We start from the raw sequence: 24,331 nt of genomic DNA, 5'->3' as shown, positions 1-24,331 counted from the left end.
GAGGAAAATTACTACTGGGAGCTGGGCTGTGATTGGCTGAGGTTGGCACCTAGGCCTGGGCCCTGGCTGTAGATGCAGGAACTGATGCTGGCCACGGGGATGGTGCCAGTGTGTGGAGCAGCTGTCACTGATGAGGAGCTCTTGTGATTCAGCTTTCCTTTCAGGAAAAAGGTTCCTCCAGGGCTTCGGAGCTCACTTTAATTCTTGGTGAATGACTCTGTGACTTATTTGATGAAAGATAAGCAACACACACACACACACACACACACACACACACACATCCCAGCCATGATGCATGGAACAGCCCATAGCTTAGAAGGTATTGTATATCCAGTGCAGCCATCATGACCCCCCTTCCCATGACTTCCTCCATCCTGACTGTGTCAATAGAGGAAGCTGTGGATTGAATGGAAATTTGAGTCTATTACTCATTATTCCCAAAAGGAAAACTCATAGAAAATATTTGTCTCTTCCTTCTAAAGTACCCTAGTATTGATTCCCACGTAGTTTCCCTGCAGTTAAAGCTGTCTTTCCAATTCATCCTTTGACCACACACCTGCTCATACACGACTAGCCCAGTGGCCTATCAAAATAACATTTTGCATCAGTAGCTTTGAATACTTGAAATCAGTTCAATGCCTGGAAAGCTCTAATGAGCATGACTCCGTGTGGAGGTCTCCAGAGAGGATGCATCCAAAAGGGCCTTTGACCGTTGCCTCCACCCCGCCCCCACCCCAACACTGTATGAGAAAGTTCTCCAATCCACACACACTGAAAGCTTAGAAAGACTCTGATGTCAGGGGATAACCGGTTTCCTTTTAAGGTCAACATATTACATTTATTAGGTCGAACCATAAAATTGTCAGTTTGGGTAAGAAATAATTGACTCCTGGCAGCTTCCCATGGTTCACGATGAAGAGCATTGGTGTTGAAATCTTGCCTGAACTCCACAGCCATGAACTGTGGGGTGTCAGGCCAATTCGTTAAGAGCCAAGCCTTGGTTTGTGAAATGAGAATAACACATGCTGTGTGGGGATTGGTAGGAAGGTTATCAATTATATAGAAATACCGGGCCTGGGAGTATTAGATATTCAAGAAATAGTTAATAACAGCGTACTGTTGCCGACCTAAAATAACGCAGAGCTCCCTTGCTTTTCCTCTGGCCATTTCTGCATATACGGCAAAGATGATGGTTGCTATGGTTGCTATGGAGAAGTGGGAAATGTTTGTTTGGAAAGCACAATTTAAAAAAAAACAAAAAACCCAAGGCTTTGAAGGCCTGCCATCCCTGTATTCACTGGTATGTCCTAGTAAGGTCACAGTTAAAGTCTGACATACTCAGTGAAGGGTCTAAATAGGAAATGAACTGAAGCAAACCAAGAACAGATTAAAAAAAAAAAAAAAGGAAAGTACTGAGCAAATGTTCTGGACTTTTGGCACAGAGATTGGACTGACTGGATCCCTACGATTCTTTGAGTTATTAATCGTGGCTCGATCTGCTATATTTTGAGTATAGACACACACACACATTTGTATGTTGTCTCACTGTATCGGTGTATGAAGACTTTCAAGACTTGATGGTCTTTGGGAAGAAATGTGTTATTCTAGGAGAGAACAGGGTGAAGAAGGTGCCACTCTGTCATCTGAGGCACGCCTACCAGGGTGTGCTCATTAAGGGCTCTGGGGAAGGCGGGTACTAATGCAACACCTGGAACAGGGCTCCATCTGCTTGGCCAGAAGCTGTGATAAGGTCCCGGGTTGTGTAGCAGTAGTAATTCGAAGCTATTTGTGACCATTGTAACAGCGAAGGTCTATATTAGAAGGCTGTGTTTACATGCGGTGCGGCAGCAGTGAGTCTATGAATCATTGCCATGGTAATGTTTGGTCAGACTAATAGGCCAAGTCAGGGAAATCCAAGCCATTAGCGTGGATGCTGTGAATAGCACATCTCCCAGTTAGCTCTACCTCGCTGCAGTTCTTCTGCCTCGGGAGATCTAACTGACCCCCACACCCTGCCAAGCGGCGTCCCTACCCTGTCCCTCTGTCCACCGTGCGAGCGACATTATAGCCCCTCCACACCAAACATCAGGTGTGCATAATTAAGAGCTCGTACCCTTAGCACGTGTTTATTGCCTCATGGCTGTTGCTCCATTATGCGACTCCAATTAGTGACCCTGATGACTCCTGCAGATCATGATCAGTAAAGCCCTTTCATTTGTCCGTTTAAAGGGACTTGAGGTTTTAGTTAATTATCACTTCCTGGCAGCCTGAAGGTCGGACTATTTCCTTTTGTTTCATTCTGCAGTTAATCCCCTCATTAAGGGTGATAGAAAATGAATAATTAAATGTGTGCCATTTTCATATTTCAGGTAATGAGAGGCCCTCAGATCCCAGAGGACACCCTACAAGAAGAAGTCAGGATCGTGCTGAAGACCCAGTCTCCAGCAAACATGTGAGTTTCAGTTTAGCCTCTTACGGTGAGAACGCATCCGCTAACATATTTTGCTTAAACTAAGACCACACGATAACGCTGCTTTACACCTGGCTCTGACTCTCAGAGACCCAGCAAAAACAACTTGAACCGAGGGTTTATTTGTATTGTAGTTTCAGAGAGGCCTCCGTCCGTCTTGGCAGGAGAGGTGGGTTAGCTCAAGCGTGAAGCAGACTTCACGTCGTGCTAGGCTAGGAAGCAGAAACAAGTAGACTTCAGCCAGAAGTGAGTGAGTATACCTTCAATGGCCTGTCCTGGGGATCTGTTCTTGCCCTCTAGGCCCCATCTCCTAAAGTGGTTCACATCCCTTTAGGGGTCCAACAACGCTTTCACAGGGATTGCATATCAGATATCCGGCCTATCAGATAAGGAAAATACATTATGATTTATAACAGTAGCAAACCTACAGTTATGATGTAACAATGAATATAATTTGATGGTTGGGGGTCACCACAGCATGAAGAACTGTGTTAAAGGGTCACAACATCTGGAGAGGTTGAGAGACACTGTCTTAAAGGTTCCATGGTCTTCAAAATAGAACCAAAAATTGGATAATATGAACTGAAAATATGAGCTGTCTTAGGGTTTTCCTGCTGTGGACAGACACCAAGACCAAGCAAGTCTTATAAGGACAACATTAAGTTGGGGCTGGCTTACAGGTTCAGTGGTTCAGTCCATTATCATCAAGGCAGGAGCATGGCAGCCTCCAGGCAGGCATGGTGCAGGAGGAGCTGAGAGTTCTCCATCTTGTTCCAAAGGCAAACAGAAGCTGTTTTCCAAGCAGCGAAGACGAGGGTCTTAAAGCCCACGCCCACAGTGACAGGCCACACCTCCTAATAGTGTACTCCCTGGGCCAAGCATATTCAAACCATCACATGAGCCTTGTGTGGGGGCATTGTGTATTTAAACCATAAGAGCAGTGAACATTTGACATACCTGTTCTCTCAGAGCATGGGAACATGCATATATGCAGAGGTGCCATCAAGTGGTGCAGAGTGAATGAACCGTGCCTAACACAGTCGGTGATCGGCTCATGCCACCTAATAGCTTCACGATGATGATGCAGACCAATGAACTGAGCAGTGTGGATGCCAGCCTCAGACAAGTGTCCACTCGCAGGGCGTTCAATTTTCCTTTGATTCACTGGGCTAAAGGCTAAGGGTGAATTATCTTAGGCCCCCGGATAAAAACCCAGATCTCTACAGTGTTAGGAAATCCAACCTTCTACCAAACCTTTCAATTACAATAAAAGGTTGAAGCTACAGAAAATAAAAAGAGGGCAGATGTGACCCTCACAAGGCCACCTTGTGGAGGGGAGACAGAGCCACCCACATCAGACTCCAGGGCATGATCAGAATCTCTGCCAGACTCTATCCATCACCGAATCCCTCCTTTAACTTTTCCTTGTTACAAGAAGCCCACTCAGCCTAGACCACCCCAGGACTATTTTGCAGGGACCAGTTGGGTCAGGCCCTACCTCTCTGACTCCTGCCTCATCTAACATTTTTTTGAGGGTCCTTAAGCTCGTTCCAACTAGCAGGGTACTCAGCCTTGCTGAGAAAGCCCTGTCCTATTTCCGCGCAGAAACACCACCGTGTCTTAGTAGTTCCTCCCTTTTGCTGAGCGAAGACGTGGAACCTTCTCTAAAGGAAAGAACAGGTCAGGAAACGGAAGGGTGCTTTAGTAAGGAAGCTATATATCCGGGTCTGGAATATGGCGCAGAAACTGGCTCCAGTCAGGAGTGATGGTGGCTAGGAGCGCTCTGATTGGCCAGCGGAAAGAGGACTAGGAATTGGACCATGGTCTTGGGATTTTTCCTCATGTCAGTCATTATAGATGGTAGAGAGCAAAAGCAGAATTTCTAAAAGAAAAACAAACCTTAGTGCACAGTGCCATGGTTACAAGAGTGGCTGAAGTAATTTAACAGGAAGAAGACAGTAGCAAGGCCATGGTAGCGCAGTGAGGCGCGTTGGAGTAGGTCATTGGTTATATGGAAAACCGTGGCCATTTCCGCTCAGAGCTGAGCCTCAGATTTTGCTGTGTCATTCATTATTTTACTCAAAATGCTCAGCCTTAGACTTCTGTAGGGAAAACAGCGTCTAGAAACTGTTCCTGCAAGAATGAGTGTCAGAGAGGAAGAGAGCAGCAGTGACCGGAAGGGGCCCAAACGCTGGTGCCTTTCGGATGCTTGCACACACGGGCGGGTCTCATAGCGACCTCACGTCCTCAGCCGTGGGTGGAAACGTTTCTAGTCTCTGGAAAGCATTGCGTGGTGGAAAAGTTGGAAAATTGTATGATTTTTTCAGTTGAACAGTGTATGTCTATCACTGTCAGAGAGCCAAACCCAGACAACTTCTATTTCACTGTATCATGTTTCAGAGGAATGAACAGGACGGTCGCATAAAGCCTCCACCCAGAGCCTCGGGTTTGATTCTCGGCTAGAAGGTAAGAACTTGCACTCTCAAGAGCCCTGGATGACGGATGGCTGAAATGAAATAGGAGAGATGACGTAAAACACTTTTAAAATGGGGGTGGGGGTGGGGGCGCGTTCATTGCATCTCTCCTGTTGCAAACATTACATTTCCGTTCGTAGAATTAGCTGGCTGTGATGTAAGCCTCCTATCGATGATGTCTTTGAAGACCCAAGGGCGTGAGTGGCCCAGAGGGAAGGAAAGAGGTGCCTGTGGGAAAGAGTAGAACTCAGGCAGCCCCAACGCCCAGCTTGTGCTACTAAGGGTTGGGCGAATCCCATGCAGAAGCGTCAGCAAATGCCTCTCTCTGGCTCACCATGCAGAGACAGGGAGCCTACATCCAGGGAGGCCAGCAGTCCCCACCCCCAGGAATCCCTTCTCTGTCTTTGAGGGAGCTCCTCTGCCAGCGCACCCATGAGCCTCCATTCTGTTCTCCCTGCTACCGCAGTTTTGTGTGTTGAAGGCCTGGCTCCGTGGCTAGTGATGGTATTTTGTCAGGTTCTGGAAGCTTAAGAGGTAAGGCTGAGCTGTAGGGAATAGGTCACTGGGATTATAGCTTACCTTGTGCCTTGCCTCTCTTGTCTCTCTTGTCTGTTTCTCTGTCTCTTCCTCTACCCCACCCCCACCCCGACCCTCCTCTTCCCTCTCCGTGGCCACCATTAGGTAAGCAACCTTGATCTATCCTACCATTACGCTGTGATGAGACTGTGAGTGCAAATAAATATTTTCTCCTTTAGATAGTTTCTCTTGGGCATTTGCACAGCAACAGAAGACTGTGGGACACACCCCTCCATACAGTTCTCCCTCTCTGCCCACATAAAGCTGTAAGAGAAGAGAATCCATTCTGTAAAGATACAGCCCTTTCCTGCTCTGTCACACTCGCTTCTTCTCAGTCACTGCCTTTGACCCATGAGAAACAGCCTGTCTCTACTTCAGGCAAACATCTAGGCCCTGCTTTGTGCGCCTGTCCCCAGGCAGCAGCCTTCTCCCTGTGGCATCCCCCATACTGAGGAAGGAGGCCCCAGAACCCACCCTCTCTCCTGCAGATTCTCCTCCTGCCACTTCAGAGGCCTGGCCTGTTGAGGACACAGGAAGTTGTCAGGACACACTGACAGAAGCTGACAGATGTCCTGTAAAACGTGCACAAAGCAAGGACTTGTGCAACTGAGTCTCCTAGAGGTGGAGGGTTTTAGCAGAAGCCAGAAAGTACTCACGCAGCGCGATTCTCATTAGACCCCTGTTTCATTAAGCACAGGCCGCTTAAGAGATCTGTCTGGGTGTCTGGCCTGACGGTCTTTCCATCTTGAAATTGGATCAAACAAATGCGTTGGTGGGTAGTAAGTCTCCCAAGCTTGGTTCTGCCCTTCATGCAGTATTCATGCTGACTCTTCCTGCAAACACTCAGCGCTTTAGAATTAGCTAGACACAGTTCATTTTATGACATCTTCAGTTTTTAGTGCTTGGCCATCAGCCTCATGCTTTGAAATCGCCGGTTCTCCGAGCGCATTCCCTGGACGGCCGTTAGCAGTGAGGCCGGTCGGAGCTTCCAACTTCCTGATTTCGTTTTTCTTCCTCACGGTGTTTCTTAATTTATGGTTCTAGCCTCACAGTCTCCCAGTGCTCACTTTTACTGGGTTTTGCATTGAGACGAAAGGTGGTTCTTTTTCCAGTGACTTGAAAGGATATGGTGGATTCCAGCATTGTGATGGATGCTGAACAAATCCTGGGAAGTAGAATTATAATATGTTTTTCATTCTCTACTACCTACCACCCCTCCTCTTGAGCCTGGGACTCGTGTATATATAGTACACACTATGTAGTACACAGCACATAGTACATTGTATGTAGTACAGTAGTACACAGTACATAGTACACAGTGCACAGTACAGAGTACATAGTACACAGTGCACAGTACATAGTACACAGTGCACAGTACATAGTACACAGTACATAGTACATTGTATGTAGTACAGTAGTACACAGTACACAGTGCACAGTACATAGTACACAGTACACAGTACATAGTACACAGTATATAGTACATGGTATGTTGTACCTTGTACTTAGTACATTATACATAGTACACAGTACCCAGTACATAGTACATTGTACATAGTACATGGTATGTTGTACCTTGTACTTAGTACATTGTACATAGTACACAGTACACAGTACTTAGTACATTGTACATAGTATATATGGCCTTGAGATTCGGGTCCTCCTGCCTCTACCACTTGAGCACTGGAATTCCCAGCGTGAGCCAGCTGCACTTGTTTAATGCAGTGCTGCGGATAGAAACCACGGTTCTGCACTTGCCAGGCAACAAGCACTGTAGCAACAAGCTACACCCTAGCCCCACTTCTCCCTGGTTTCCATGGTAACAAAGACCACCTCAGTTATCAGAGAAGGTCACATTGTCCAGAAGAAGCCAGTTTGACTCCTTCTCCAGAATTTCCCTACCAGGCCTGAGAGGTTGCTCACTGTGCGATAGACAAGTTAAAAGTCCAGCCTGCTGTTGCTAGGATGACCCTCTTTCTCCAACTCCTCAACTCAGAACAAAGCAATAGGCAGAGAGAGGCAGAGATGAGAGGCCAGTACGGAGACTCCCAAAGCAGACGGTCCAGCCTCAGGCGTCCCCAGGACCAGTCCTCTGTGGCTTTTTCTGCGGATGGGTATAGGAGACTTTAAATTCTTATACCCACTGTAGCGACTTTGAGTCATTGCCGTTATTTGCTAATGGCAACTCTATGTTGACGCAGAAATCGAGCATGTGAGTATAAATGTTTCTCATGATAGAGAAGTTACCAGTGGCAGAGCTGCTTAGAAAATCCTTACACGGAATCCGCCAAGGCTCTTGTTTTCCTGGTTGATCTCCTTGAGACAATTCTTAGTGATACCTTGCACCCTGAGTCTCTGTTTGAATTTAGGGACGGGAAGTAACAGCCTTCCTATTTTTCATTATCAACTCGTGCTAATTAATGAAAGGCTCTAGCATTCTGATTGATTGATGCTCGGCTCCTGGGTCACTTGTTAAGATGCAGCTGTGACTGGATCAAGAGGCTGGAATCTTGGTGGGGTCAGGCTTACCCGCCTCTGTGGGCTACCATGTTGCCTTTCCAGACTGGTCCGTGGCACAGGGCCATGATACACTCTGCCGGAAGTGAGAGGAGGCTCTCTCCCCTTCTGCAGCTCCTCTGATAGAAGGCAGCCGGAAAGGCCCACATTTATAAGGGCAAACTGAGGTGAACTTGTTCAGGGTTTTCTCAGTTCTCAGAAGAATCAGAAGACACTGAGCCAAATCCAGAGCACGGGGGAAGATAACAAAGTAATGGGCAAAGCAGCTTAAGGAAGGGAGGTTGTTTTGGTTGGGTTGGTTTGAGGGTGCACCCATCCCGGTGGGGAAGCCATGAGGGCAAGGGCTTGGGGCAGCTGGTCATGATGCAGCCACGCTCTGACGAGAGAGATGCTGATGCTCCTTTGGCGTTCCCCATTTTATCCAGTCAAGGACCGCAGCCCACGGGATGGAATGGTGCTGGCCATGTTTAGGATGGGCCTTCCCACCTCAGTTAACCTAGTCAGCCTGCTCCCCCGTCTATATGGCCAGAGGCTCCTCTCTTAAGTGATGCTGGATCCTGTCAAGTTGACAGTTGTTATTAACTATTACAGAGGGCCCCCGACGTAAGCCCAGTGTCTGCTGGATCCTGGTAGACGGGATCCCTGGGGGCAGGGCCTTCTCTCTCCAATGATGTGCGCCACGGTTAGCACGAGGCCCAACATGCAGATAGGCAGACAGTGACCTGGCAGAGCAGGATGAAATGCCTCCAAACAGAAAGGAGCGAGGCCGTGGGATTCAGCCTAGTGCTGGAGTTCCCTGACCTGGGCTACCCTCCAGCCCTTAGGCAAGTTCCCAGACATCTGTTTAGGGTCAGTCTCCTAGGAGGGGAAACTGTTAAAAAAAAAAAAACTGTATTTTCACTCTGAAGACCTCACTCTTCAATACAAAAGATACTCTCAAACAAGAAAAAGCAGGACCCTTTCTGTTGCAGGCCCCCAGAGTGTACTCAGGAAAGCCATTTAACCTCCCCCAAATCTCAGTTACCTAGATGTAAAATGAAAACAAGAATAATAATCACCGTCTAGGGTTGTTTGAGGACAGCGTCAGTATGAGAAAATGAGACACTGCTTGGACAGTGAGCATTCAGAACGTGGTGATGTTTAGCAACCAAGCTGGCCAGGTCCTGGCTACCAGGAGTGGGGTGGGGTGGGGTAGGTAAGCTTCGTGGTCTCCAACTTGAGAACCGTGGAGTCTGCTATTGGAGAAGGGTCTGGAGAAGGGCAAGGGCAGATGGCAAGGGAAGCAGCTCAGGTCCTGCTGGGCTCCCCAGAACTGATGTGGGAACTGTGTGCGTCCTGAACAAGGACCTAGCTCTGTTGATTTAGCAGTTTCACGGGGAAAGTCAGTTGTAAGGGGGGTGAAGGGGAAGAATGTTATCTATCAACTTCCTCTCCCAGAATCCTTTGTACCTACACATTCCTGATGCTGAAACAACGCAGTCCCCCAGTGTACCCCAGATCATCCTTTCTCCCATCTTTGTTTAGCTGGATGATCAGTATTCTACTTTCTGTTAATCCAATGAGTTGTAGTTTGTTTCCCATTTCCCCCATCTCCGTTGAGATTAAACATCTTCTCCTGCGTTTATCACCCAGTCGCGTGTTCTCTTGGGATTCTGTTACTTTAAAAAACGGAATCACTTTAAGAGTTGGCTCAGGACCCCATGCTCATCATGGCCGTTCACCATTTCCTTTAGTTTCCTTTAAACTTCACATTAGTTAGTTAAGTTAGTTAGTTGGTTAGTTAGTTCATCTGTTTAACTTTACAGCTGTGCAGTGTCTCTCGGCACACACACACACACACACACACACACACACACACACACCTTTAGTCTGTCTTTTTTCGGAAGATCCCCTACATTAGATGGAACTCTTTCATCTTTTGGATTCATCTCGACTCAAATCTAGAAATAAAATTTAAGCTTTATCATTTGCCATTCACCTCAGCTCAAGCTTGCTCCGGCTCCAGTGAGATCACCCACAGCACAGCACGTAACACGCTTCTGCTCTGCCTAAAGGGCAGCCAGCACGTGTGGCCGGCTTTTGAAGAAGGAAAGAACATTCCAAGATGTTGAGAAGGTTCAATTTAGAATTCTAGAAATCCCTGCTGCTGCGTGCTTCCACCGGCCACTCTGCCACTGTCGGCCAGTTGTCTGTCTTTTCGTTCTTCGTGGATGGGGACAGGGAAGCGACTGGACCATGTCAGTGATGGCCCCTAGCGACACATTGGAAATACTTGTAAAACACTTTAAAGATGATTTTAAATTTTCTTTAGGGGGAAAAAAAGGCAACTCAAGTCTGCTAAATCAAAGTGCCTTGGAGTTAGGAATTAAATAGTGATACTTAAAAAAAAAAAAAAACTTCACAGATGGGCCTCATGTGCAGGAGGAACGGGCCTTGCTGCGTGCGATGGTCTTTGACATTCCTAACAATCAACACTAAGATTCTAACATCTGTTAGAATCTGGGCAGTAGATCAAGCTCTTCTGTGATCTTTAACCTGGGAGGCCGAGTTTCTGTTTTCCCACGCGGTGTAATGGGATTGATAACCGGGCTCAGTGCTTGGCCTGGAAATGCTTGCTAGAGGCTGAAATCATTTTTAAACCTGCGTTTCCCACTCCTATGATGGTCCATAGATATAGCGGTATTGTGAGCTTTTTGCTGAGCCAAGTAGTCGTTGGTCAGGGCAGAGTGAACTAATCCTGTGTGGTTAGTCACGTGACTCACTCATCCCAGGCAGCAGCCTCTTCTCCCATCTCCACTTTGGGGATGCTTTTAACATGTAGTTAGATGCAAGGTGAGCTTTGTAGTTTGCCGCCCATAACGAGGCGAGCGCAGTAGGGTTACAGGAAGACCCGCTTTAACGGATGGTTGTTTACTCAATCATCTATGAAATCAATCGACTGTAAATGTCTATCTAGGCTGACTGAGATGGCTCAGTGAGTATAGATGCCCACTGCCAAGCTGATAACCCAAATTGGGTCCCCTCTGTTTGATTCCTGGAGCCTCGTGGTAGAAAAAGAGAAAGACTTTTCTGCAAGTTGCTCTTTGACCTCTGCTAGTGTGCCAAGGCACCTGCACTCCCCTACCTACAAAATAAACAAACAAATTTTAGACCAACAAACAACAAACACAGTGGGGCTGTAGAGATGGCCTTTTGTTTTTAAGGGCAGTTGTTCTTGCAGAGGACTTGGGTTTGATTTCCAGCATCCACATGACAGCTCTTCGTAGCTCCAGTTACAGGGGCTCTTCACGTGTATACATGTGGGCAAAACATTCATACACATAAAATAAATAAATCCAATATGTTTCCCTTAGGAGATGTTCCGTGCCAGTTTGTGGTTGACATGAACAATGTAACTGCATAATGTGTGCCCTGAGCTTATTAATAAAATATAGCATTTTTTTTAATGCTGAAGACAGGACTTAGAACATTTCTGAGTAGGCAAAACTCCTGAAGGTCAAAGACAATTTGGATTTTCCTTATGTGCACGATGAAGATCTAAAGTGCAAGAGACAGTCTCACCTCGAATTGCAGTGTGAAGTGTTCGAGACCTCCCCGGGTCTCCATTCAGTGACCCAATCCCTAAGGTTCCCCTGAGAAGCTGTTTTGATTATTAAAACATGGGTTTTCTGTTACAGATCCAACCAGCCTGTTCTTACAGACAGCTTCCCATCAGCCCTTCTCTGTTGAGTCGATACCAGGCACAGGCAGAGAGGTTGGTCCATTGTGAAATTTGATTTCCCAGGCCACAGGTACAGGGAAAGACGAGGTCACAGTACCACAGAGATTTGAGCTCTTCAGTTCAAAAGCCATGCACAGCATGAAGAAATGTGCTGCGTTCTTTGAAGTTTGACTTATGTAACTTCACATATCTAAGAGAAATACAGTCCTCCTCCCACTGACTTCGGTTGCTTTAGAAGGATGCTTAAAAAAAAAAAAAAACAAAACTGATTTTTGGTAGAACTGAAAAGTCCACTAACATTTCAGTTTTGTTAATAATAGAGGCCCGGGCCTGCGCTGAGCCTCCTGTTGGAAAGGCCTTCACAAAGCCGCAAGGAAACAAAGAGGGTGTCACCTTGATGCAGAGGAAGCCGCATTCTCATGAAAGACAGCTTGGCAGACAGTGAGAGTGTGACCACAGGCCTCTCTCACCTCAGAGGAAATACTTACTGGGTTTTTCTCTACATGTTTTTCATTTATGTATTTTAGATTATACTCAATTATTGTCTTAGTTAGGGTTTTCATTGCTGGGAACAGACACCATGACCAAGGCAACTCTTATTAGAGGACAACATTTAGTTGGGGCTGGCTTACAGGTTCATTATCATCAACGTGGGAGCATGGCAGCATCCAGGCAGGCATGGTGCAGGAGGAGCTGAGCATTCTACATCTTCATCCAAAGGCCAACAGAAGATTACTGTCTTCCCAGGAAGCTAAGAGGAAGGTCTCAAAGCCCACGCCCACAGTGACACACTTCCTCCAACAAGGCCATACTTCCTAATAGTGCCGCTCCCTGGGCCAAACATATTCAACCTACCACAAATATGCAAAGGCAAAATAGGCTCTGTGTTTGAGACAGGGTCTCATGTAGTCTGGGGTGGCCTTGAACTCCTGATCTTTTTTTCTTGGACCTCAGCATGCATCTTACTTTTAAGTGTAGGAATTGATGCTTTCCCATTGATGTGTAGCTGTCACCACCATCCACCTGCAGAGCGCATTCACCTTGCAAAACTGAGACTTTACGTACCCCAAATAAAAACTTTCCCTTCACCATTTACCCTACCTCCCCTCCCCTCATACCTGACAGCTCCATTCTACTTCCTGCTTCTGAACTGAACCATGTCTGTCTGTCTCTGACTGCCTTCTTTCACTTGGCACACTAGACTAAAGGAGACTTTATTTATTAGATATTTTCTTTATTTACATTTCAAATGTTATCCCCTTTCCTAGTTTCCCCTCCAAAAATCCCCTCTCCCTACCCCCCTCTCCCTGCTCACCAACCCACCTACTCCTGCTTCCTGGCCCTGACAGTCCCCCACACTGTGGCATAGAACCTTCACGGGACCAAGGGCCTCTCCTCCCATTGATGACCAAATAGGTCATCCTCTGCTACATATGCAGCTGAAGCCATGAGTCCCACCATTGTGTTTTCCTTGATTGGTAGTTTAGTCCCAGGGTACTGATTAGTTCATAGTTGTTCCTCCTAGGGGGCTGCAAACCCCTTCAGCTCCTTGGGTACTTCCTCTAGCTTAAAGGAGACATTTTTAAAGAGCTAAGACTCCTGTGCGTCCAGCTGTGTCTACTCACCCTAAGATGTCTCAGTGTGTTTGCACAGCGTCTTAATTCTGACGGGATATAATTTTACATATAGCATTAAGCAAACGCCATTCACAGGTGCTTGGAACCCATCCCTGGGTACCATTAGCCCTCAAGAGCATCCGTACTGTGACCTCAGACTGAGGCAGGAGGCTGAGGCAGGCGACTATAAATTTAAGACTAGCTGGGTCTACATGGTGAGACCCTGTTTAAAAAAAAAAAAAGAAGGGTGTGGGGAGGGTGGGGTTGGAGGTTGTTGGTGGGGAGTGGGGGGACAGAGAGAGACAGAGAATCGACAGCGCAAAAAAGCCCTTTGTGGAGGCGGATCAGCTCCTCTGCAGAGGCCAGTCTGACTCAGCTGCCGCCAGCCCCCAGCCCACAGGGGCTCTGTGCTTGATTATGGGTGTGTGTTGCCATCTGGTATGTGGGTAAGAGCCGTAAGAACGGGAGACTCAGACCCTCCGTGTCACGTGTTGCTGTTAGTTTATTTACCACTGTCACACAGCCTGAAACGTTGCAGTGCAGCGTGATTATTCGATCTGCTCCCAGCTATTCATGGGATGCCTCTGACAAACTGACTTCAGGGCGATCTTCCCAGGTCACCTAAGGGCAGCTTCTTTTCCTGATGTTTTAGAGATGTCTCTGTTGTTAAAAAGCTGTCCCCTAGAGTTTTCTTATTTTGAGTAAGTGCCATTTCTCTGGGAGTCTTTAGGCAAATTTCTGTTTCATTAAATTTTTATCTTGGAGGAAAATACATATCTCCATATCCCATCGGTTACCCTGGCTGTTTATATTTGTGAGACAATAATTTCAGCTGAAGGGTTGCTTGTGATTTCTGTCACAGTCTATGTCTTGCACCTCAGTATACTAAACTTTGGGTGTGTCCCCCACCCCTCAGGAATGTACAGTGCTTCACCAGAATGCCCTTTCCTTAACGTAGTTTCTGTTACTAAGTGTCTCAGTCAAGGGTTTCTATTCCTGCATAAAACATCGTGACCAAGAAGCAAGTTGGGGGGAAAGGGTTTATTCGGCTTAATTTCCACGTTGCTGTTCATCATCAAAGGACGTCAGGACTGGAACTTAAGCAGGTCAGGAACTTGGAGGCAGGAGCTGATGCAGAGGCTGTGGAGGGATGTTTCTTACTGGCTTGCTTCCCCTGGCTTGCTCAGCTTGCTGTCTTATAGAACCCAAGACTACCAGCCCAGGGATAGCACCACCTACAATGGGCTGGTCCCTCCCACCTTTGATCACTAATTGAGAAAATGCCTTACAGCTGGATCTCATGGAGGCATTTCCTCCAGGGAAAATATTCCTTTCTCTGTGATATCTCCAGCTTGTGGCAGGTTGACACACAAAGCCAGCCAGTCCACTCTGATAAGGCATTATGACCACAGGCAACTTGAGGAAGAAAGGTTTAGTTTGGCTGATGCCTCTGGATCACAGTCCATTGAGAGAAGCCAAGGCAGGAACTCAAGGCAGGAACCTGGAGGCAGGAACGAAAGCAGAGACCATGAAGGAGCGCTGCTTGCTGGCTTGCTCACCATGGCATCTCCAATTTGTTTCTAATACACCCCAGTAACACCTGCCCAGGGGGAGGGCCTCAAGCAGTTGTCTGGACCCTCCTGACAGCAATCATTAATCAAGAAAATGCCCCACAGACATACCTACAGACCGGCCTGATGGAGGTATTTTCTCAATGTAAGAGTCCCTCATCACAGGTACGTTTAGGTCTGTGTCAAGTTGGCAGACACCATCAGCACAACCTTCTACTGTTATGATCCTGTAATAGAAATGTGTGAAGTCAGATTAATGATGTAATAATGTAATAGAAACGAAAGAAGTCATAGTAATTGTCACTGTTACACTAGCTTTATTCTTGAGTCCTTTAAAAGGCTCCCCCCTCCTCTGTTGGGCTCTAGGAAGCACTGGTGTTAGTTAGGTGCGTCTTTTCCCTTCAACTGGTAGACCAAGGTGTCCTTCAACAGCAAAGCGTCTCAACCTGTCGTGCCCTGGGAGTGTTTCTGTGTGGGAGAGGCCGACAGCCAGGCCCTCACAGAGGTGGCTGCCCTGCTGCGTGTAGAAGCCCGTGTAAGGATGGGTCAGCTAAATGCCTGCACTCTGTCTGGTATCTGAAGCTGGGTTCTGGAGTTTTCTTTAAGAACACAGAGTGTCTGCCCAGCTGTTTGGAAATGTCTCCTTCATCCCCTGAAGGAGTGGCGGGTGCTGGGTTAGGACTCATGGATGTGCCCAGGCACACCGGGGAATCCTTGTGACAGAGGTGGAGTCTCCCAGTCCAGGATATAGACATGTGGTTGAGAGACACCTGTGGGAAGTCGCAGGGTGGAAAGAACTCTGGATTTAGAAATCACAGGTAAGTCTCAGTGTCCAGCCTTTCGTACACAAACACACTAGGCCTGGTGCTGTGATAGCAGCTCACAGACAGGGTCCAACACTTGGGCATGGTGAGATGTTTTTCCTCCTTGTGTGGAAACGAGAGGAGGGCTTTTCTACTCTTTGCTCAACATTCATACTTTTGATGACTCTCTTCCATAGAGCTGAGCTGGGCTACGTTGCAGCTCGCTCATTCCTGTTCTAGCCCATCCACACCCCAAAGGAAAGACAGACAGGAAGCATCCAGACAGCCCACGTTTACCAGACTTGAACTGCCTTTAAGTTTATACGACATGTGTATAGAGAAATATTACTCTCAGTATGTATTCTCAAAGACTGTGGCTTTGCGAATCACAGACTCCATCCCGAGGTGCACAGAGGTGGGAGGCCTTTCCTGTTTTCCTAATTCCCTGTCCCTTCTGAAACTCCTGTTAAGGAGGCAGAAATAAGCACTAAAGTTTGAGTCTTTGGAGATGTGTTAAAGGTTTTCTGGGGCTAGGGAGAGATGTAGAGCTCTTATGAGAGGCACGCTTGTGCAGACCGGCTGTCAGAATTCAGATCCTGTGCACACGTTGTACACACCGTAGCTGAAACTCACCTTCTGCCATCGAGCTGGGCAGAAGGAGCTGCGTGCTGACGGATCCCATTGGATGAGAGAGGCAAGGTGTGAAAAGACTATAACTTCAGGAGTTTAGATTCAAGCCCAGGCCTTTCTGCCTTTAAGTCTATCTCCTTTGGCCTCTGAGGAAAGGCATTTCAGCTCATTAAAATCTGGCTTTCCATCCTGAAAGTCCTGCTTTCTCACGCTCTGGTCTGTCACCTTAGCACTCTGGGAAGTATCCAGAGAACGCTCCCCTGGGACAGGCCTGGGACTGCCCTGTAACCTTTGTGTAACACACCAGTTCCAGTGCACAAGTCTGCCGCCCTGACTTATTTGCGGCCCCAACCCCTCCTCCCCACTGCTCTTGCTGTTCCTCGCCCTGTGTGCAGCGCTTTCTTTCTTTGGAATAAGCATGTGTTCCTATCCCGGAAGCCTAGGGCTGCTGGCACCACACCCTCCAGCTGCAGAAGGGATGGAGATCTCAGCCACCTACACTGCCACCGACACACAGAGCTCGGGTGAGCCTCACAGAGGGAGCATCTGGCTTCCATCAAGCTAGCTGTCTTACAGCACGTTTGCAGGAAAGTCTGAATCCATGGGTGCTGCTGAGTAAGACTTCATAATGTCTATAGAGGTGGGGAGAAGGGAAGCTGTGTTAGTCAGGGTTTTACTGCTGTGCACAGACACCATGACCAAGGCAACTCCTATAAGGACAACATTTAATTGGGGCTGGTCTACAGGTTCAGAGGTTCAGTCCATTATCATCAAGGTGGGAACATGGCAGCATCCAGGCAGGCATGGTGCAGGAGGAGCTGAGAGTTCTCCATCTTCATCTGAAGGCTGCTAGTAGAAGACTAACTTCCAGGCAGCTAGGGTGATGGTCTTATAGCCCACACCCACAGTGACACACCTACTCTAACAAGACCACTCCAACAGTAAAGCCCTTGCCCACAGTGACACACCTGCTGCAACAGGGCCACACCTTCTAATAGCGCCACTCCCTTGGCCAAGCATATACAAACCATCACATTAGCAGTTGAACTGTGTGCATGTCAGTTGAGCTTCTTCAAAAATACCAAAAAAAAAAAAAAAAAAAAAAAAAGCCGGGCGTGGTGGCGCACGCCTTTAATCCCAGCACTCGGGAGGCAGAGGCAGGCAGATTTCTGAGTTCGAGGCCAGCTTGGTCTACAAAGTGAGTTCCAGGACAGCCAGGGCTACACAGAGAAACCCTGTCTCAAAAAAAAAAAAAAAATATCAATGAGAAAGTCCAGCAACATAATTAAATTCCAGACTAGTTCACTACGGTCTGATTAAACATGGTGTTATCTAAATGAAGGTTGTCATCAGAGCAAGACACATCGATTATGAAAAAAAATGCCTTACAGTGAGTAAATAAATGGCCCTGGGGTCCCGCTTAAACTGAGAGCTGCCAGCTTCTCTGCAAACTCCGTTACAGCAATGTCACAGGAATGGAGCAGTTGGCAGCATCCTTTCTTCCTATGGTTCCTGCTGGGTGGATGCTTTCCTGTCTTCCTGCCGCTCCCAATGTTTCCAGTCTTTCAGAGCCTCCCACTTTTTATGTTTTCAAAGACAAGTTTAGAATGTCTGGGCATAAAGCTGCAGCCTTGCTCATGGGGACAACTAGATAGCTACAGTCATGCTCATGGGGACATTAAGTTACAGCCATGCTCATGGGACAACTAGAAACTGCTTTTAAAGAGGAAGTTGTGAATACTCAATTTCCCCAGTCTTCCTCTCCTTCTAGAAACATTTTAAATTAGAGTATAATCAGTCCCTTTGCATCTAAAATTATGGCATTGATTGGCTCTTCTTCTTCCACCACAGGGGCCAAGTTCCTCGGTCTCCTGTCAGCCGTGTGTTTTCCACATGATGTGGCAACACAGTGATTGCTGGAATCATCCTGTAGATCTCTCTCTCTTAGATCTTCACATAGTCTTTTTATACGCAGGTCCTCTTCTGTGCATGTAGAAAGCACCCGTGTGCAACAGTGTTAGCCTCTGGACGAGGCTCCGGTGCTGTGAAGTTGTGTGGACTGTCTTTTGTCCTCTGAGAGCAGTAGATCTTTTTATTTCACATCAGTCAACCTTTGTTCCTTGGAATCAGTTTACTGAAAGTCTATGCTCAGAAGCATATTTTTAACAAAAAGTAAAATATGAATGGGCAGTGGCAGCACACATTTTTAATCCCAGCACTCGGGAGGCAGAGGCAGGCAGATCTCTGAGTTCGAAGCCAGCCTGGTCTACAGAGTGAGTTCCAGGACAGCCAAGGCCACAGGGAGAGACCTTGTCTTGAAAAACAAAGCAAAACAATACATAATAATAAATACATAGTAAATAAACAAATGAGTAAATAAATAAATAATATTCGAAGAATGTCCAAAAAGTAAATATTCCAGAACCAATCATTTTGATCTTTTTGAAACAGGGTCTCTCATGTAGCCCAGGCTGGCCCCAAACTCACTATCCAAGCAAGAATGGCCAAGAACCTCTGGTCTTCCTGCCCCTTCCAAGGGCTGGTCTTATGTTTGGCCATCTTTCCTAGTCTCTGGGCCTTAGATCGGGGGCCTCGTGTGTGCTAGATAGATTCTCCACAACTGAGGGACATCAAGTGTTAGGACTTCTGCCAGGACATTTCTATAGTATTTTGTTTCAAAATGTCATTTATTTTCTCGAGTTTCTCTTTAAAATGACCTTTATTACTAAGTTGTTCCGTTGTTCCCACAGAGTGCCAAGTTTCCGGAACACAATTACAGCATCTTGTGATATAAATGTTTACAGACACACCCGCAGCGTGGTGAGTCTTGACTCCAGAAGAGGTTCCGATACCCTCTGTCTGCAGCAATAATCGTTTGTCCCGTCAGGATGTGCAAAGCCCGTCAAAGCACCCAAGTCCCCCTCATCTCCAGATGTCAGCCTAGTACCGCAAAGGCTTTGTGGGTCACAGTTCAACAGAAGGGGACATCTTTATAATCTAAAGGGTGAAAGGCTAGTTTTGATTTGTGATTTTTTTTTTTTTAAAAAAAGAATAGATTGGTTTTTATTAAGTATTTTTCCAGTTCCTACGTTTGTAAGTTCTATGTATAACATAGGAGGCTGCACAGTTCTTTGTAATAGTTTGATACTGGGATAGTGCAAGGTTTTGATGGGTAACCAGATCATTTGAGTCAAACTGTTTAAGCATCTAAATACTAATATGCACATTTACTGACAAGATCAGAGAAGAGAGATTTTGGACTATATCAACCATGAATATTTTTTTAAAAGCTGTTTGTTTGTTTGTTTGGGGGGGCAGTATCTTATTCTGCAGTCCAGGCGAGCCTCAAACTTACACCTTTGCACTCTCAGGCTCTCAAATGCTGGAATTACAAGTGTGACACACATGTACAGGCTATACATGGCTTATTCTAATAGGAGTGTGTGTGTGTTGTACATGTGTGCATGAAAGTCTACATGTGTGTCCATGTGCATGTGTTTGTGTATGTTTTTTTTCTTACCTGTGTTCTGTATGTGTGATGTACATATGCAAATGGATGTCCACATGCATGTACATGTTCATGCAGTGTGTGCATGCATGTGTGGTGTGTGATTCTTCTTAACTGTGCTTTGTGTGTGCTGCTGTACACATGTGAATGAATGTTTGTGTGTCTGTCTGTCTGTCTGTATGTATGTATGTATGCAAGAATGACATGGGAAATTTTCTCTAGTCACTCTTCACCTTATTCTTTGAGGCAGGGTCTCTCCGCTGAGTTCACCATGTGTCTAGTCTAGCTGACCACTCTTCTGGGGATACCCTTTGTCTGTGTATGAAGCTCCAGGATTGCAGGTTAACTCCCACACCTACCTGGCAGGTACGTGCGTGCTGGGGAGCTGAGCCCCAGTCCTCATGCTTTCACAACAAGATCTTTACCTCCTGAGCCACTTCCTAGTCCTAGTGGCTTTTTTATTATAAAACAGAAATCTTGACAGTTTTTCTCTGGTGTGTAAGAACAAGAATGCCTATTTAATGTGCTCCTCCATTTTTTATTAAGATAAAATTTTAATGAAATGCCAGGTAGTATTTTGTGTATGTTCTGAGGTTGGATAGCTTCCCTGAGGAAACTGGCGGAGACAGGTGGCAGAGAGCTTGGCAAGCCCACCAGAGACTCTGGCTCAGTCCTGGCTGTCAGGATACGCAGTCGCAGACTATGCTTGGGTCCCTTCCTTCACCTGGTGATTTGGCGTCCTCAGAGTTCAGTCCTTGGGAAGCTATAAGAAAGCATTCGCAGGGATAACGAAGTGGACCTCACATTCAGTAAGTAATCATGCTTAAGGGCTTAGCAGCATCCTGGCTGTAGGCATTCATCACATGGCCAAATGAGCGTGCTGTCAGAATGCCCAGCCAAAGGACTCGCTTCACCCTGGTGCCCCCTTTCAGTGAAGCACCATTAGAGATTTACCGCTGACTTAAAGTGTCCACGCTACAGAAAAGTTGCTTTAGTTTTAATTGCATACAGCACCATATTTCTCCATAACTATGCAGAGACCAGTGATCTGCACATGCCCTTCCCTTTCATGTTTGGCATTTCTCATCATCTTGGTGTATCTGATGCCATAATTTCTATGCATGAATTTAAAAAGTCATAAACATTTTGTAGTGGCTTCATCTTGTAGCCAGAAGATGTAGCCGGGGAAACTGGAGTGGTCCTTTGCTCTCAGCACATTCCTCTCTGAGGTATGCGCATCTCCCCCTGCTGAGTTGTGAAGCTTCTCTGTTGCCTGTAGCAAAGACCTTCAGGTCTGGAGTATAGGAGATGAGGAAGGATAGAGTGTGTGGATCTTGAATATGTGATCTACAGACGTGCAGTTCTGTGTCTTACTTTTATAGCTCTGGAAGACAGAGTTAAGAGGATTGTAGTTCAAGGCTAGCCCAGGCTACCTAGCAAGACCTTGTCTCAAAAAAAAAAAAAAAAAAAAAAAAGCTACAAATCGTGATCCATTTTGTGTCAATCTCTTTTGCACTCTTTGAAATCCAAATTAGCTTCTCTCTTTTGCTTTTTCTTTGCACATAGGTGAGATTGTGTCAGCACTGGTTATAAGGACTCTCCCTGCTGGATTATCTTGTTATCCGTTGACAATGTGTGTGCATGCGTGCTCACACACACACACACACACACACACACACACAGATCTGGACTCGGGAATTTGCTATTTTGATCATTGATCTACGTTTCTCTGTCTTGCTGGGAATACCTTGTTTGTTTGCTTGCTGGCTTGACTCCAGCCTTTTGTGGTCTTCCCTTTTCCCCCTTTTATTGAAAATGAATTTTTTTCACGTAATAATTCTGATTATGTTTTCTTTCCCTTCTAATCCTTCAAATCCCTTGCCACTTCCCCTTCTACCCTGGTTCTCCCTCTTTCTGCCTCTTATTAGAAAACAGATAGGCTTCTAAGGAATTATAATATAAAATATAATATTATATATAAAAGAAAAACCAACACATCAGAATTGCACAAAACAAACAGACAGAAGGAAAGAGCCCAAGAAAAGGCACAACAAACAAATATATATTCAGGAATTCCATAAAAGCACTAAACTGGAAGCCATAGTATATATATTTTATGTGTGTGTGTGTGTATGCATATGTGTGTGTGTATATATATATTTTTTTTTAAAGATTTATTTATTGATTATATGTAAGTACACTGTAGCTGTCTTCAGACACTCCAGAAGAGGGAGTCAGATCTTGTTATGGATGGTTGTGAGCCACCATGTGGTTGCTGGGATTTGAACTCTGGACCTTCAGAAGAGCAGTCAGGTGCTCTTACCCACTGAGCCATCTCACCAGCCCCCCGCTACCTACTCTTAAGAGTAGCTTGTTTGATGCCAGGTGTGGTGGCGCACACCTTTAATCCCAGCGCTTGGGAGGCAGAGGCAGGCGGATTTCTGAGTTCGAGGCCAGCCTGGTCTACAGAGTGAGTTCCAGGACAGCCAGGGCTACACAGAGAAACCTTGTCTCGAAAAAACAAACAAGCAAAAAAAAAAAAAAAAAAAAAGAGTAGCTTGTTTGCCCAGTGAGACTCCCTAGGAGAAACCTAAATGTAGTGATTATCAATTAGTTAGCTTCCGGGTTAGGGATGGGGGGTGTGCTCAATTCTTTCACTTCTAGGGCCCCATGTGGTATAGGTCCATGCAGGACCTGAGCATTCTTGCCTCGGTCTCTTAGTTCATAAAGTCTTGGATCACGCTGATTTACAGGGCCTTGGGGGTTTTTTTTGGTCTCCTGGAAGTTTTAGGGCCACCCACATATCCTGTCCTATCATCTTTAAATGACGATGCTTTCACTGCATTTACAGTGTGTTTCCCCTTGATCTCCTTCAGTTGTCTCATGGCCCTAGCTAAGACTGTTGCATCAGCATGGAGAGAGTGGGCAACCTTGTCTTGTTCCTGGTTTAGTGGAATTGCTGTGAGTTTCTCTCCATTTAAGTTGATGTTGGCTATGAGCTTGCTGTAAACCGCCTTTGTTGTATTTAGTTATGTCTCTTGTATCCCTAACATTTCCAGGACTTCTTTTTTTTTTTTATATATATATTTTTATTACATATTTTCCTCAATTACATTTCCAATACTATCCCAAAAGTCCCCCATAGCGCCCCCCACTTCCCTACCCACCCATTCCCATTCTTTTGGCCCTGGCATTCCCCTATATTGGGGCATATAAAGTTTGCAAGTCCAATGGGCCTCTCTTTCCATTGATGGCCGACTAGGCCATCTTTCGATACATATGCAGCTAGAGACAAGAGCTCCAGGATTCTGGTTAGTACATCATGTTGTTCCAACAATAGGGTTGCAGATCTCTTTAGCTCCTTGGGTACTTTCTCTATCTCCTCCATTGGGAGCCCTGTGATACATCCAATAGCTGACTGTGAACATCCACTCCTGTGTTTGCTAGGCCCCGGCATCGTCTCACAAGAGACAGCTATATTTGGGTCCTTTCAGCAAAATCTTGCTAGTGTATGCAATGGTGTCAGCGTTTAGAAGCTGATTATGGGACGGATCCCTGGATACAGCAGTCTCTAAATGGTCCATCCTTTCATCACAGCTACGAACTTTGTCTCTGTAACTCCTTCCCTGGGTGTTTTGTTCCCAATTCTAAGAAGGTGCACAGTGTCCACACTTTGGTCTTCATTCTTCTTGAGTTTCATGCGTTTAGCAAATTGTATCTTATATCTTGGGTATCCTAAGTTTTGGGCTAATATCCACTTATCAATGAATACATATTGTGTGAGTTCTTTTGTGATTGTGTTACTTCACTCAAGATGATGCCCTCCAGGTCCATCCATTTGGCTAGGAATTTCATAAATTCATTCTTTATAATAGCTGAGTAGTACTCCATTGTGTAAATGTACCATAATTTCTGTATCCATTCCTCTGTTGAGGGACATCTGGGTTCTTTCCAGCTTCTGGCTATTATAAATAGGGCTGCTATGAACATAGTGGAGCATGTGTCCTTTTTACCGGTTGGGACATCTTCTGGATATATGCCCAGGAGAGGTATTGCTGGATCCTCCGGTAGTACTATGTCCAATTTTCTGAGGAACCGCCAGACTGATTTCCAGAGTGGTTGTACAAGCTTGCAATCCCACCAACAATGGAGGAGTGTTCCTCTTTCTCCACATCCTCGCCAGCATCTGCTGTCACCTGAATTTTTGATCTTAGCCATTCTGACTGGTGTGAGGTGGAATCTCAGGGTTGTTTTGATTTGCATTTCCCTGATGATTAAGGATGTTGAACATTTTTTCAGGTGCTTCTCTGCCATTCGGTATTCCTCAGGTGAGAATTCTTTGTTCAGTTCTGAGCCCCATTTTTTAATGGGGTTATTTGACTTTCTGGAGTCCACCTTCTTGAGTTTTTTATATATATTGGATATTAGTCCCTTATCTGATTTAG

General features: G+C 46.0%; 1 protein-coding gene across 3 annotated transcripts in view; it reads left to right on the top strand.

Annotated features, from left to right (window-relative positions):
- Positions 1–24,331, top strand: part of Pced1b (PC-esterase domain containing 1B) — a 142,952-nt gene that overhangs the window by 28,720 nt on the left and 89,901 nt on the right. For all 3 annotated transcript variants that reach the window (XM_021183719.3, XM_085831378.1, XM_029469637.1), the window contains exons 2-3: positions 2,370–2,452; positions 4,871–4,936. The gene's annotated coding sequence lies outside the window, so the exon portion shown is untranslated. The remainder of the gene's footprint in view (positions 1–2,369; positions 2,453–4,870; positions 4,937–24,331) is intronic.

Source organism: Mus caroli, unplaced genomic scaffold (assembly GCF_978045245.1).
Source record: "Mus caroli unplaced genomic scaffold, Mus_caroli_1 scaffold_16, whole genome shotgun sequence".
NCBI lineage: Eukaryota > Metazoa > Chordata > Mammalia > Rodentia > Muridae > Mus > Mus caroli.
The sequence above is the reverse complement of the archived record's forward strand: the minus strand, read 5'-3'. Positions and strand labels throughout refer to the sequence as shown.